We start from the raw sequence: 12,886 nt of genomic DNA, 5'->3' as shown, positions 1-12,886 counted from the left end.
CCGTCCTGGAATCGCCTAATATTTGTCCCGGACATCAAATACGGCCTAAGAAACCATTGTCGCCGCCCTGAAATGACCAAATTACATTTTTTGGCATTTTACAGCCATAAAACTACAAATCCGCGCGAGTCCCAAATATTTGTGTGCTATCGCCCATGCCTTCTGCCTTGGGCTCGGATGGATCCGTCCTGGAATCGCCTAATATTTGTCCCGGACATCAAATACGGCCTAAGAAACAATTGTCGCCGCCTCGAAATGACCAATTTACATTTTGGGCATTTTACAGCCATAAAACTGCAAATCCGCGCGAGTCCCAAATTTTTGTGTGTTATAGCTCATGCCTTCCGCCTTGGTCCCGGATGGATCCGTCTTGGAATCGCCTAATATTTGTCCCGGACATCATATACGGCCTAAGAAACCATTGTCGCCGCCCCGAAATGACCAAATTACATTTTTTGGCATTTTATAGCCATAAAACTGCAAATCCGCGCGAGTCCCAAATATTTGTGTGCTATAGCCCATGCCTTCCGCTTTGGGCCCGGATGGAGCCGTCCTGGAATCGTCTAATATTTGTCCCATACATCAAAGACGGCCTAAGAAACCATTTTCGTCGCCCCGAAATGACCAAATTACATTTTTTGGCATTTTACAGCAAGAAAACAGCAAATCCGCGCGAGTCGCAAATCTTTGTGTGCTATCGCCCATGCCTTCCGCCTTGGTCCAGGATGGATCCGTCCTGGAATCGCCTACTATTTGTCCCGGACATCTAATACGGCCTAAGCAACCATTGTCGCCGCCCCGAAATGACCAAATTACGTTTTTGGCATTTTACTGCCATAAAACTGCAAATCCGCGCGAGACCCAAATATTTGTGTGCTATAGCCCATGCCTTCCGCTTTGGGCCCGGATGGATCCGTCCTAGAATCGCCTACTATTTGTCACGGACATCAAATACGGCCTAAGAAACCATTGCCGCCGCCCCGAAATGACCAAATTACATTTTTTGGCATTTTACAGCAAGAAAACAGCAAATCCGCGCGAGTCGCAAATCTTTGTGTGCTATCGCCCATGCCTTCCGCCTTGGTCCAGGATGGATCCGTCCTGGAATCGCCTACTATTTGTCCCGGACATCTAATACGGCCTAAGCAACCATTGTCGCCGCCCCGAAATGACCAAATTACGTTTTTGGCATTTTACTGCCATAAAACTGCAAATCCGCGCGAGACCCAAATATTTGTGTGCTATAGCCCATGCCTTCCGCTTTGGGCCCGGATGGATCCATCCTAGAATCGCCTACTATTTGTCACGGACATCAAATACGGCCTAAGAAACCATTGTCGCCGCCCCGAAATGACCAAATTACATTTTTTGGCATTTTACAGCCATAAAACTGCAAATCCGCGCGAGTCCCAAATTTTTGTGTGCTATAGCCCATGCCTTCCGCCTTGGGCCCGGATGGATCCGTCGTGGAATCGCCTAAAATTTGTCCCGAACATCAAATACGGCCTAAGAAACAATTTCCACCCACCCGAAATGACCACATTATATTCTTTGGCATTTTACAGCCATAAAACTGCAAATCCGCGCGAGTCCCAAATTTTTGTGTGCTATAGCCCATGTCTTCCGCCTTGGGCCCTGATGGATCCGTCCTGGAATTGCCTAATATTTGTCCCGGACATCAAATACGGCCTAAGAAACCATTGTCGCCGCCCCGAAATGACCAAATTACATTTTTTGGCATTTTACAGCCATAAAACTACAAATCCGCGCGAGTCCCAAATATTTGTGTGCTATCGCCCATGCCTTCTGCCTTGGGCTCGGATGGATCCGTCCTGGAATCGCCTAATATTTGTCCCGGACATCAAATACGGCCTAAGAAACAATTGTCGCCGCCTCGAAATGACCAATTTACATTTTGGGCATTTTACAGCCATAAAACTGCAAATCCGCGCGAGTCCCAAATTTTTGTGTGTTATAGCTCATGCCTTCCGCCTTGGGCCCGGATGGATCCGTCTTGGAATCGCCTAATATTTGTCCCGGACATCATATACGGCCTAAGAAACCATTGTCGCCGCCCCGAAATGACCAAATTACATTTTTTGGCATTTTATAGCCATAAAACTGCAAATCCGCGCGAGTCCCAAATATTTGTGTGCTATAGCCCATGCCTTCCGCTTTGGGCCCGGATGGAGCCGTCCTGGAATCGTCTAATATTTGTCCCATACATCAAATACGGCCTAAGAAACCATTGTCGTCGCCCCGAAATGACCAAATTACATTTTTTGGCATTTTACAGCCATAAAACTGCAAATCCGCGCGAGTCGCAAATATTTGTGTGCTATCGCCCATGCCTTCCGCCTTGGGCCAGGATGGATCCGTCCTGGAATCGCCTAATTTTTGTCCCGGATATCAAATATGGCCTAAGCAATCATTGTCGCCGCCCCGAAATGACCAAATTACATTTTTTGGCATTTTACAGCCATAAAACTGCAAATCCGCGCGAGACCCAAATATTTGTGTGCTATAGCCCATGCCTTCCGCTTTGGGCCCGGATGGATCCGTCCTAGAATCGCCTACTATTTGTCACGGACATCAAATACGGCCTAAGAAACCATTGTCGCCGCCCCGAAATGACCAAATTACATTTTTTGGCATTTTACAGCCATAAAACTGCAAATCTGCGCGAGTCCCAAATTTTTGTGTGCTGTAGCCCATGCCTTCCGCCTTGGGCCAGGATGGATCCGTCCTGGAATCGCCTAAAATTTGTCCCGATCATCAAATACGGCCTAAGAAACAATTTCCACCCACCCAAAATGACCAAATTACATTTTTGGCATTTTACAGCCATAAAACTGCAAATCCGTGCGAGTCCCAAATATTTGTTTGTTATAGCCCATGCCTTCCGCCTTGGGCCCGGATAGATCCGTCCTAAAATTGAGTAATATTTGTCCCGGACATCAAATACGGCCTAAGAAACCATTGTCGCCGCCCTGAAATGACCAAATTACATTTTTTGGCATTTTACAGCCATAAAACTACAAATCCGCGCGAGTCCCAAATATTTGTGTGCTATCGCCCATGCCTTCTGCCTTGGGCTCGGATGGATCCGTCCTGGAATCGCCTAATATTTGTCCCGGACATCAAATACGGCCTAAGAAACAATTGTCGCCGCCTCGAAATGACCAATTTACATTTTGGGCATTTTACAGCCATAAAACTGCAAATCCGCGCGAGTCCCAAATTTTTGTGTGTTATAGCTCATGCCTTCCGCCTTGGGCCCGGATGGATCCGTCTTGGAATCGCCTAATATTTGTCCCGGACATCATATATGGCCTAAGAAACCATTGTCGCCGCCCCAAAATGACCAAATTACATTTTTGGCATTTTACAGCCATAAAACTGCAAATCCGTGCGAGTCCCAAATATTTGTTTGTTATAGCCCATGCCTTCCGCCTTGGGCCCGGATAGATCCGTCCTAAAATTGAGTAATATTTGTCCCGGACATCATATACGGCCTAAGAAACCATTGTCGCCGCCCCGAAATGACCAAATTACATTTTTTGGCATTTTACAGCAAGAAAACAGCAAATCCGCGCGAGTCGCAAATCTTTGTGTGTTATCGCCCATGCCTTCCGCCTTGGTCCAGGATGGATCCGTCCTGGAATCGCCTACTATTTGTCCCGGACATCTAATACGGCCTAAGCAACCATTGTCGCCGCCCCGAAATGACCAAATTACGTTTTTGGCATTTTACTGCCATAAAACTGCAAATCCGCGCGAGACCCAAATATTTCTGTGCTATAGCCCATGCCTTCCGCTTTGGGCCCGGATGGATCCGTCCTGGAATCGCCTACTATTTGTCACGGACATCAAATACGGCCTAAGAAACCATTGCCGCCGCCCCGAAATAACCAAATTACATTTTTGGCATTTTACAGCCATAAAACTGCAAATCCGTGCGAGTCCCAAATATTTGTGTGTTATAGCCCATGCCTTCCGCCTTGGGCCCGGATAGATCCGTCCTAGAATTGCCTAATATTTGTCCCGGACATCATATACGGCCTAAGAAACCATTGTCGCCGCCCCGAAATGACCAAATTACATTTTTTGGCATTTTACAGCCATAAAACTGCAAATCCGCGCGAGTCCCAAATTTTTGTGTGTTATAGCTCATGCCTTCCGCCTTGGGCCCGGATGGATCCGTCTTGGAATCGCCTAATATTTGTCCCGGACATCATATATGGCCTAAGAAACCATTGTCGCCGCCCCAAAATGACCAAATTACATTTTTGGCATTTTACAGCCATAAAACTGCAAATCCGTGCGAGTCCCAAATATTTGTGTGTTATAGCCCATGCCTTCCGCCTTGGGCCCGGATAGATCCGTCCTAAAATTGAGTAATATTTGTCCCGGACATCATATACGGCCTAAGAAACCATTGTCGCCGCCCCGAAATGACCAAATTACATTTTTTGGCATTTTACAGCAAGAAAACAGCAAATCCGCGCGAGTCGCAAATCTTTGTGTGCTATCGCCCATGCCTTCCGCCTTGGTCCAGGATGGATCCGTCCTGGAATCGCCTACTATTTGTCCCGGACATCTAATACGGCCTAAGCAACCATTGTCGCCGCCCTGAAATGACCAAATTACGTTTTTGGCATTTTACTGCCATAAAACTGCAAATCCGCGCGAGACCCAAATATTTCTGTGCTATAGCCCATGCCTTCCGCTTTGGGCCCGGATGGATTCATCCTGGAATCGCCTACTATTTGTCACGGACATCAAATACGGCCTAAGAAACCATTGCCGCCGCCCCGAAATAACCAAATTACATTTTTTGGCATTTTACAGCCATAAAACTGCAAATCCGTGCGAGTCCCAAATATTTGTGTGTTATAGCCCATGCCTTCCGCCTTGGGCCCGGATAGATCCGTCCTAGAATTGCCTAATATTTGTCCCGGACATGATATACGGCCTAAGAAACCATTGTCGCCGCCCCGAAATGACCAAATTACATTTTTTGGCATTTTACAGCAAGAAAACAGCAAATCCGCGCGAGTCGCAAATCTTTGTGTGCTATCGCCCATGCCTTCCGCCTTGGTCCAGGATGGATCCGTCCTGGAATCGCCTAATATTTGTCCCGGACATCATATATGGCCTAAGAAACCATTGTCGCCGCCCCAAAATGACCAAATTACATTTTTGGCATTTTACAGCCATAAAACTGCAAATCCGTGCGAGTCCCAAATATTTGTGTGTTATAGCCCATGCCTTCCGCCTTGGGCCCGGATAGATCCGTCCTAGAATTGCCTAATATTTGTCCCGGATATCATATACGGCCTAAGAAACCATTGTCGCCGCCCCGAAATGACCAAATTACATTTTTTGGCATTTTACAGCAAGAAAACAGCAAATCCGCGCGAGTCGCAAATCATTGTGTGCTATCGCCCATGCCTTCCGCCTTGGTCCAGGATGGATCCGTCCTGGAATCGCCTACTATTTGTCCCGGACATCTAATACGGCCTAAGCAACCATTGTCGCCGCCCCGAAATGACCAAATTACATTTTTGGCATTTTACTGCCATAAAACTGCAAATCCGCGCGAGACCCAAATATTTGTGTGCTATAGCCCATGCCTTCCACTTTGGGCCCGGATGGATCCATCCTAGAATCGCCTACTATTTGTCACGGACATCAAATACGGCCTAAGAAACCATTGTCGCCGCCCCGAAATGACCAAATTACATTTTTTGGCATTTTACAGCCATAAAACTGCAAATCCGCGCGAGTCCCAAATTTTTGTGTGCTATAGCCCATGCCTTCCGCCTTGGGCCCGGATGGATCCGTCGTGGAATCGCCTAAAATTTGTCCCGGACATCAAATACGGCCTAAGAAACAATTTCCACCCACCCGAAATGACCACATTATATTCTTTGGCATTTTACAGCCATAAAACTGCAAATCCGCGCGAGTCCCAAATTTTTGTGTGCTATAGCCCATGTCTACCGCCTTGGGCCCTGATGGATCCGTCCTGGAATCGCCTAATATTTGTCCCGGACATCAAATACGGCCTAAGAAACCATTGTCGCCGCCCTGAAATGACCAAATTACATTTTTTGGCATTTTACAGCCATAAAACTACAAATCCGCGCGAGTCCCAAATATTTGTGTGCTATCGCCCATGCCTTCTGCCTTGGGCTCGGATGGATCCGTCCTGGAATCGCCTAATATTTGTCCCGGACATCAAATACGGCCTAAGAAACAATTGTCGCCGCCTCGAAATGACCAATTTACATTTTGGGCATTTTACAGCCATAAAACTGCAAATCCGCGCGAGTCCCAAATTTTTGTGTGTTATAGCTCATGCCTTCCGCCTTGGTCCCGGATGGATCCGTCTTGGAATCGCCTAATATTTGTCCCGGACATCATATACGGCCTAAGAAACCATTGTCGCCGCCCCGAAATGACCAAATTACATTTTTTGGCATTTTATAGCCATAAAACTGCAAATCCGCGCGAGTCCCAAATATTTGTGTGCTATAGCCCATGCCTTCCGCTTTGGGCCCGGATGGAGCCGTCCTGGAATCGTCTAATATTTGTCCCATACATCAAAGACGGCCTAAGAAACCATTTTCGTCGCCCCGAAATGACCAAATTACATTTTTTGGCATTTTACAGCCATAAAACTGCAAATCCGCGCGAGTCGCAAATATTTGTGTGCTATCGCCCATGCCTTCCGCCTTGGGCCAGGATGGATCCGTCCTGGAATCGCCTAATTTTTGTCCCGGACATCAAATACGGCCTAAGCAATCATTGTCGCCGCCCCGAAATGACCAAATTACGTTTTTTGGCATTTTACAGCCATAAAACTGCAAATCCGCGCGAGACCCAAATATTTGTGTGCTATAGCCCATGCCTTCCGCTTTGGGCCCGGATGGATCCGTCCTAGAATCGCCTACTATTTGTCACGGACATCAAATACGGCCTAAGAAACCATTGCCGCCGCCCCGAAATGACCAAATTACATTTTTTGGCATTTTACAGCAAGAAAACAGCAAATCCGCGCGAGTCGCAAATCTTTGTGTGCTATCGCCCATGCCTTCCGCCTTGGTCCAGGATGGATCCGTCCTGGAATCGCCTACTATTTGTCCCGGACATCTAATACGGCCTAAGCAACCATTGTCGCCGCCCCGAAATGACCAAATTACGTTTTTGGCATTTTACTGCCATAAAACTGCAAATCCGCGCGAGACCCAAATATTTGTGTGCTATAGCCCATGCCTTCCGCTTTGGGCCCGGATGGATCCATCCTAGAATCGCCTACTATTTGTCACGGACATCAAATACGGCCTAAGAAACCATTGTCGCCGCCCCGAAATGACCAAATTACATTTTTTGGCATTTTACAGCCATAAAACTGCAAATCCGCGCGAGTCCCAAATTTTTGTGTGCTATAGCCCATGCCTTCCGCCTTGGGCCCGGATGGATCCGTCGTGGAATCGCCTAAAATTTGTCCCGAACATCAAATACGGCCTAAGAAACAATTTCCACCCACCCGAAATGACCACATTATATTCTTTGGCATTTTACAGCCATAAAACTGCAAATCCGCGCGAGTCCCAAATTTTTGTGTGCTATAGCCCATGTCTTCCGCCTTGGGCCCTGATGGATCCGTCCTGGAATTGCCTAATATTTGTCCCGGACATCAAATACGGCCTAAGAAACCATTGTCGCCGCCCCGAAATGACCAAATTACATTTTTTGGCATTTTACAGCCATAAAACTACAAATCCGCGCGAGTCCCAAATATTTGTGTGCTATCGCCCATGCCTTCTGCCTTGGGCTCGGATGGATCCGTCCTGGAATCGCCTAATATTTGTCCCGGACATCAAATACGGCCTAAGAAACAATTGTCGCCGCCTCGAAATGACCAATTTACATTTTGGGCATTTTACAGCCATAAAACTGCAAATCCGCGCGAGTCCCAAATTTTTGTGTGTTATAGCTCATGCCTTCCGCCTTGGGCCCGGATGGATCCGTCTTGGAATCGCCTAATATTTGTCCCGGACATCATATACGGCCTAAGAAACCATTGTCGCCGCCCCGAAATGACCAAATTACATTTTTTGGCATTTTATAGCCATAAAACTGCAAATCCGCGCGAGTCCCAAATATTTGTGTGCTATAGCCCATGCCTTCCGCTTTGGGCCCGGATGGAGCCGTCCTGGAATCGTCTAATATTTGTCCCATACATCAAATACGGCCTAAGAAACCATTGTCGTCGCCCCGAAATGACCAAATTACATTTTTTGGCATTTTACAGCCATAAAACTGCAAATCCGCGCGAGTCGCAAATATTTGTGTGCTATCGCCCATGCCTTCCGCCTTGGGCCAGGATGGATCCGTCCTGGAATCGCCTAATTTTTGTCCCGGATATCAAATATGGCCTAAGCAATCATTGTCGCCGCCCCGAAATGACCAAATTACATTTTTTGGCATTTTACAGCCATAAAACTGCAAATCCGCGCGAGACCCAAATATTTGTGTGCTATAGCCCATGCCTTCCGCTTTGGGCCCGGATGGATCCGTCCTAGAATCGCCTACTATTTGTCACGGACATCAAATACGGCCTAAGAAACCATTGTCGCCGCCCCGAAATGACCAAATTACATTTTTTGGCATTTTACAGCCATAAAACTGCAAATCCGCGCGAGTCCCAAATTTTTGTGTGCTGTAGCCCATGCCTTCCGCCTTGGGCCAGGATGGATCCGTCCTGGAATCGCCTAAAATTTGTCCCGATCATCAAATACGGCCTAAGAAACAATTTCCACCCACCCAAAATGACCAATTTACATTTTTGGCATTTTACAGCCATAAAACTGCAAATCCGCGCGAGTCCCAAATTTTTGTGTGTTATAGCTCATGCCTTCCGCCTTGGGCCCGGATGGATCCGTCCTGGAATCGCTTACTATTTGTCCCGGACATCAAATACGGCCTAAAAAACCATTGTCGCCGCCCCGAAATGACCAAATTACATTTTTGGCATTTTATAGCCATAAAACTGCAAATCCGCGCGAGTCCCGAATATTTGTGTGCTATAGCCCATGCCTTCCGCTTTGGGCCCGGATGGATCCGTCCTGGAATCGCTTACTATTTGTCCCGGACATCAAATACGGCCTAAAAAACCATTGTCGCCGCCCCGAAATGACCAAATTACATTTTTTGGCATTTTACAGCCATAAAACTGCAAATCCGCGCGAGTCCCAAATTTTTGTGTGTTATAGCTCATGCCTTCCGCCTTGGGCCCGGATGGATCCGTCTTGGAATCGCCTAATATTTGTCCCGGACATCATATATGGCCTAAGAAACCATTGTCGCCGCCCCAAAATGACCAAATTACATTTTTGGCATTTTACAGCCATAAAACTGCAAATCCGTGCGAGTCCCAAATATTTGTTTGTTATAGCCCATGCCTTCCGCCTTGGGCCCGGATAGATCCGTCCTAAAATTGAGTAATATTTGTCCCGGACATCATATACGGCCTAAGAAACCATTGTCGCCGCCCCGAAATGACCAAATTACATTTTTTGGCATTTTACAGCAAGAAAACAGCAAATCCGCGCGAGTCGCAAATCTTTGTGTGTTATCGCCCATGCCTTCCGCCTTGGTCCAGGATGGATCCGTCCTGGAATCGCCTACTATTTGTCCCGGACATCTAATACGGCCTAAGCAACCATTGTCGCCGCCCCGAAATGACCAAATTACGTTTTTGGCATTTTACTGCCATAAAACTGCAAATCCGCGCGAGACCCAAATATTTCTGTGCTATAGCCCATGCCTTCCGCTTTGGGCCCGGATGGATCCGTCCTGGAATCGCCTACTATTTGTCACGGACATCAAATACGGCCTAAGAAACCATTGCCGCCGCCCCGAAATAACCAAATTACATTTTTTGGCATTTTACAGCCATAAAACTGCAAATCCGTGCGAGTCCCAAATATTTGTGTGTTATAGCCCATGCCTTCCGCCTTGGGCCCGGATAGATCCGTCCTAGAATTGCCTAATATTTGTCCCGGACATCATATACGGCCTAAGAAACCATTGTCGCCGCCCCGAAATGACCAAATTACATTTTTTGGCATTTTACAGCCATAAAACTGCAAATCCGCGCGAGTCCCAAATTTTTGTGTGTTATAGCTCATGCCTTCCGCCTTGGGCCCGGATGGATCCGTCTTGGAATCGCCTAATATTTGTCCCGGACATCATATATGGCCTAAGAAACCATTGTCGCCGCCCCAAAATGACCAAATTACATTTTTGGCATTTTACAGCCATAAAACTGCAAATCCGTGCGAGTCCCAAATATTTGTGTGTTATAGCCCATGCCTTCCGCCTTGGGCCCGGATAGATCCGTCCTAAAATTGAGTAATATTTGTCCCGGACATCATATACGGCCTAAGAAACCATTGTCGCCGCCCCGAAATGACCAAATTACATTTTTTGGCATTTTACAGCAAGAAAACAGCAAATCCGCGCGAGTCGCAAATCTTTGTGTGCTATCGCCCATGCCTTCCGCCTTGGTCCAGGATGGATCCGTCCTGGAATCGCCTACTATTTGTCCCGGACATCTAATACGGCCTAAGCAACCATTGTCGCCGCCCTGAAATGACCAAATTACGTTTTTGGCATTTTACTGCCATAAAACTGCAAATCCGCGCGAGACCCAAATATTTCTGTGCTATAGCCCATGCCTTCCGCTTTGGGCCCGGATGGATTCATCCTGGAATCGCCTACTATTTGTCACGGACATCAAATACGGCCTAAGAAACCATTGCCGCCGCCCCGAAATAACCAAATTACATTTTTTGGCATTTTACAGCCATAAAACTGCAAATCCGTGCGAGTCCCAAATATTTGTGTGTTATAGCCCATGCCTTCCGCCTTGGGCCCGGATAGATCCGTCCTAGAATTGCCTAATATTTGTCCCGGACATGATATACGGCCTAAGAAACCATTGTCGCCGCCCCGAAATGACCAAATTACATTTTTTGGCATTTTACAGCAAGAAAACAGCAAATCCGCGCGAGTCGCAAATCTTTGTGTGCTATCGCCCATGCCTTCCGCCTTGGTCCAGGATGGATCCGTCCTGGAATCGCCTAATATTTGTCCCGGACATCATATATGGCCTAAGAAACCATTGTCGCCGCCCCAAAATGACCAAATTACATTTTTGGCATTTTACAGCCATAAAACTGCAAATCCGTGCGAGTCCCAAATATTTGTGTGTTATAGCCCATGCCTTCCGCCTTGGGCCCGGATAGATCCGTCCTAGAATTGCCTAATATTTGTCCCGGACATCATATACGGCCTAAGAAACCATTGTCGCCGCCCCGAAATGACCAAATTACATTTTTTGGCATTTTACAGCAAGAAAACAGCAAATCCGCGCGAGTCGCAAATCTTTGTGTGCTATCGCCCATGCCTTCCGCCTTGGTCCAGGATGGATCCGTCCTGGAATCGCCTACTATTTGTCCCGGACATCTAATACGGCCTAAGCAACCATTGTCGCCGCCCCGAAATGACCAAATTACATTTTTGGCATTTTACTGCCATAAAACTGCAAATCCGCGCGAGACCCAAATATTTGTGTGCTATAGCCCATGCCTTCCACTTTGGGCCCGGATGGATCCATCCTAGAATCGCCTACTATTTGTCACGGACATCAAATACGGCCTAAGAAACCATTGTCGCCGCCCCGAAATGACCAAATTACATTTTTTGGCATTTTACAGCCATAAAACTGCAAATCCGCGCGAGTCCCAAATTTTTGTGTGCTATAGCCCATGCCTTCCGCCTTGGGCCCGGATGGATCCGTCGTGGAATCGCCTAAAATTTGTCCCGGACATCAAATACGGCCTAAGAAACAATTTCCACCCACCCGAAATGACCACATTATATTCTTTGGCATTTTACAGCCATAAAACTGCAAATCCGCGCGAGTCCCAAATTTTTGTGTGCTATAGCCCATGTCTACCGCCTTGGGCCCTGATGGATCCGTCCTGGAATCGCCTAATATTTGTCCCGGACATCAAATACGGCCTAAGAAACCATTGTCGCCGCCCCGAAATGACCAAATTACATTTTTTGGCATTTTACAGCCATAAAACTACAAATCCGCGCGAGTCCCAAATATTTGTGTGCTATCGCCCATGCCTTCTGCCTTGGGCTCGGATGGATCCGTCCTGGAATCGCCTAATATTTGTCCCGGACATCAAATACGGCCTAAGAAACAATTGTCGCCGCCTCGAAATGACCAATTTACATTTTGGGCATTTTACAGCCATAAAACTGCAAATCCGCGCGAGTCCCAAATTTTTGTGTGTTATAGCTCATGCCTTCCGCCTTGGTCCCGGATGGATCCGTCTTGGAATCGCCTAATATTTGTCCCGGACATCATATACGGCCTAAGAAACCATTGTCGCCGCCCCGAAATGACCAAATTACATTTTTTGGCATTTTATAGCCATAAAACTGCAAATCCGCGCGAGTCCCAAATATTTGTGTGCTATAGCCCATGCCTTCCGCTTTGGGCCCGGATGGAGCCGTCCTGGAATCGTCTAATATTTGTCCCATACATCAAATACGGCCTAAGAAACCATTTTCGTCGCCCCGAAATGACCAAATTACATTTTTTGGCATTTTACAGCCATAAAACTGCAAATCCGCGCGAGTCGCAAATATTTGTGTGCTATCGCCCATGCCTTCCGCCTTGGGCCAGGATGGATCCGTCCTGGAATCGCCTAATTTTTGTCCCGGACATCAAATACGGCCTAAGCAATCATTGTCGCCGCCCCGAAATGACCAAATTACGTTTTTTGGCATTTTA

The sequence above is a fragment of the Nicotiana tabacum genome, chromosome 11, assembly GCF_000715075.1.
Source record: "Nicotiana tabacum cultivar K326 chromosome 11, ASM71507v2, whole genome shotgun sequence".
NCBI lineage: Eukaryota > Viridiplantae > Streptophyta > Magnoliopsida > Solanales > Solanaceae > Nicotiana > Nicotiana tabacum.
Note: the sequence above shows the minus strand (reverse complement) of the source record.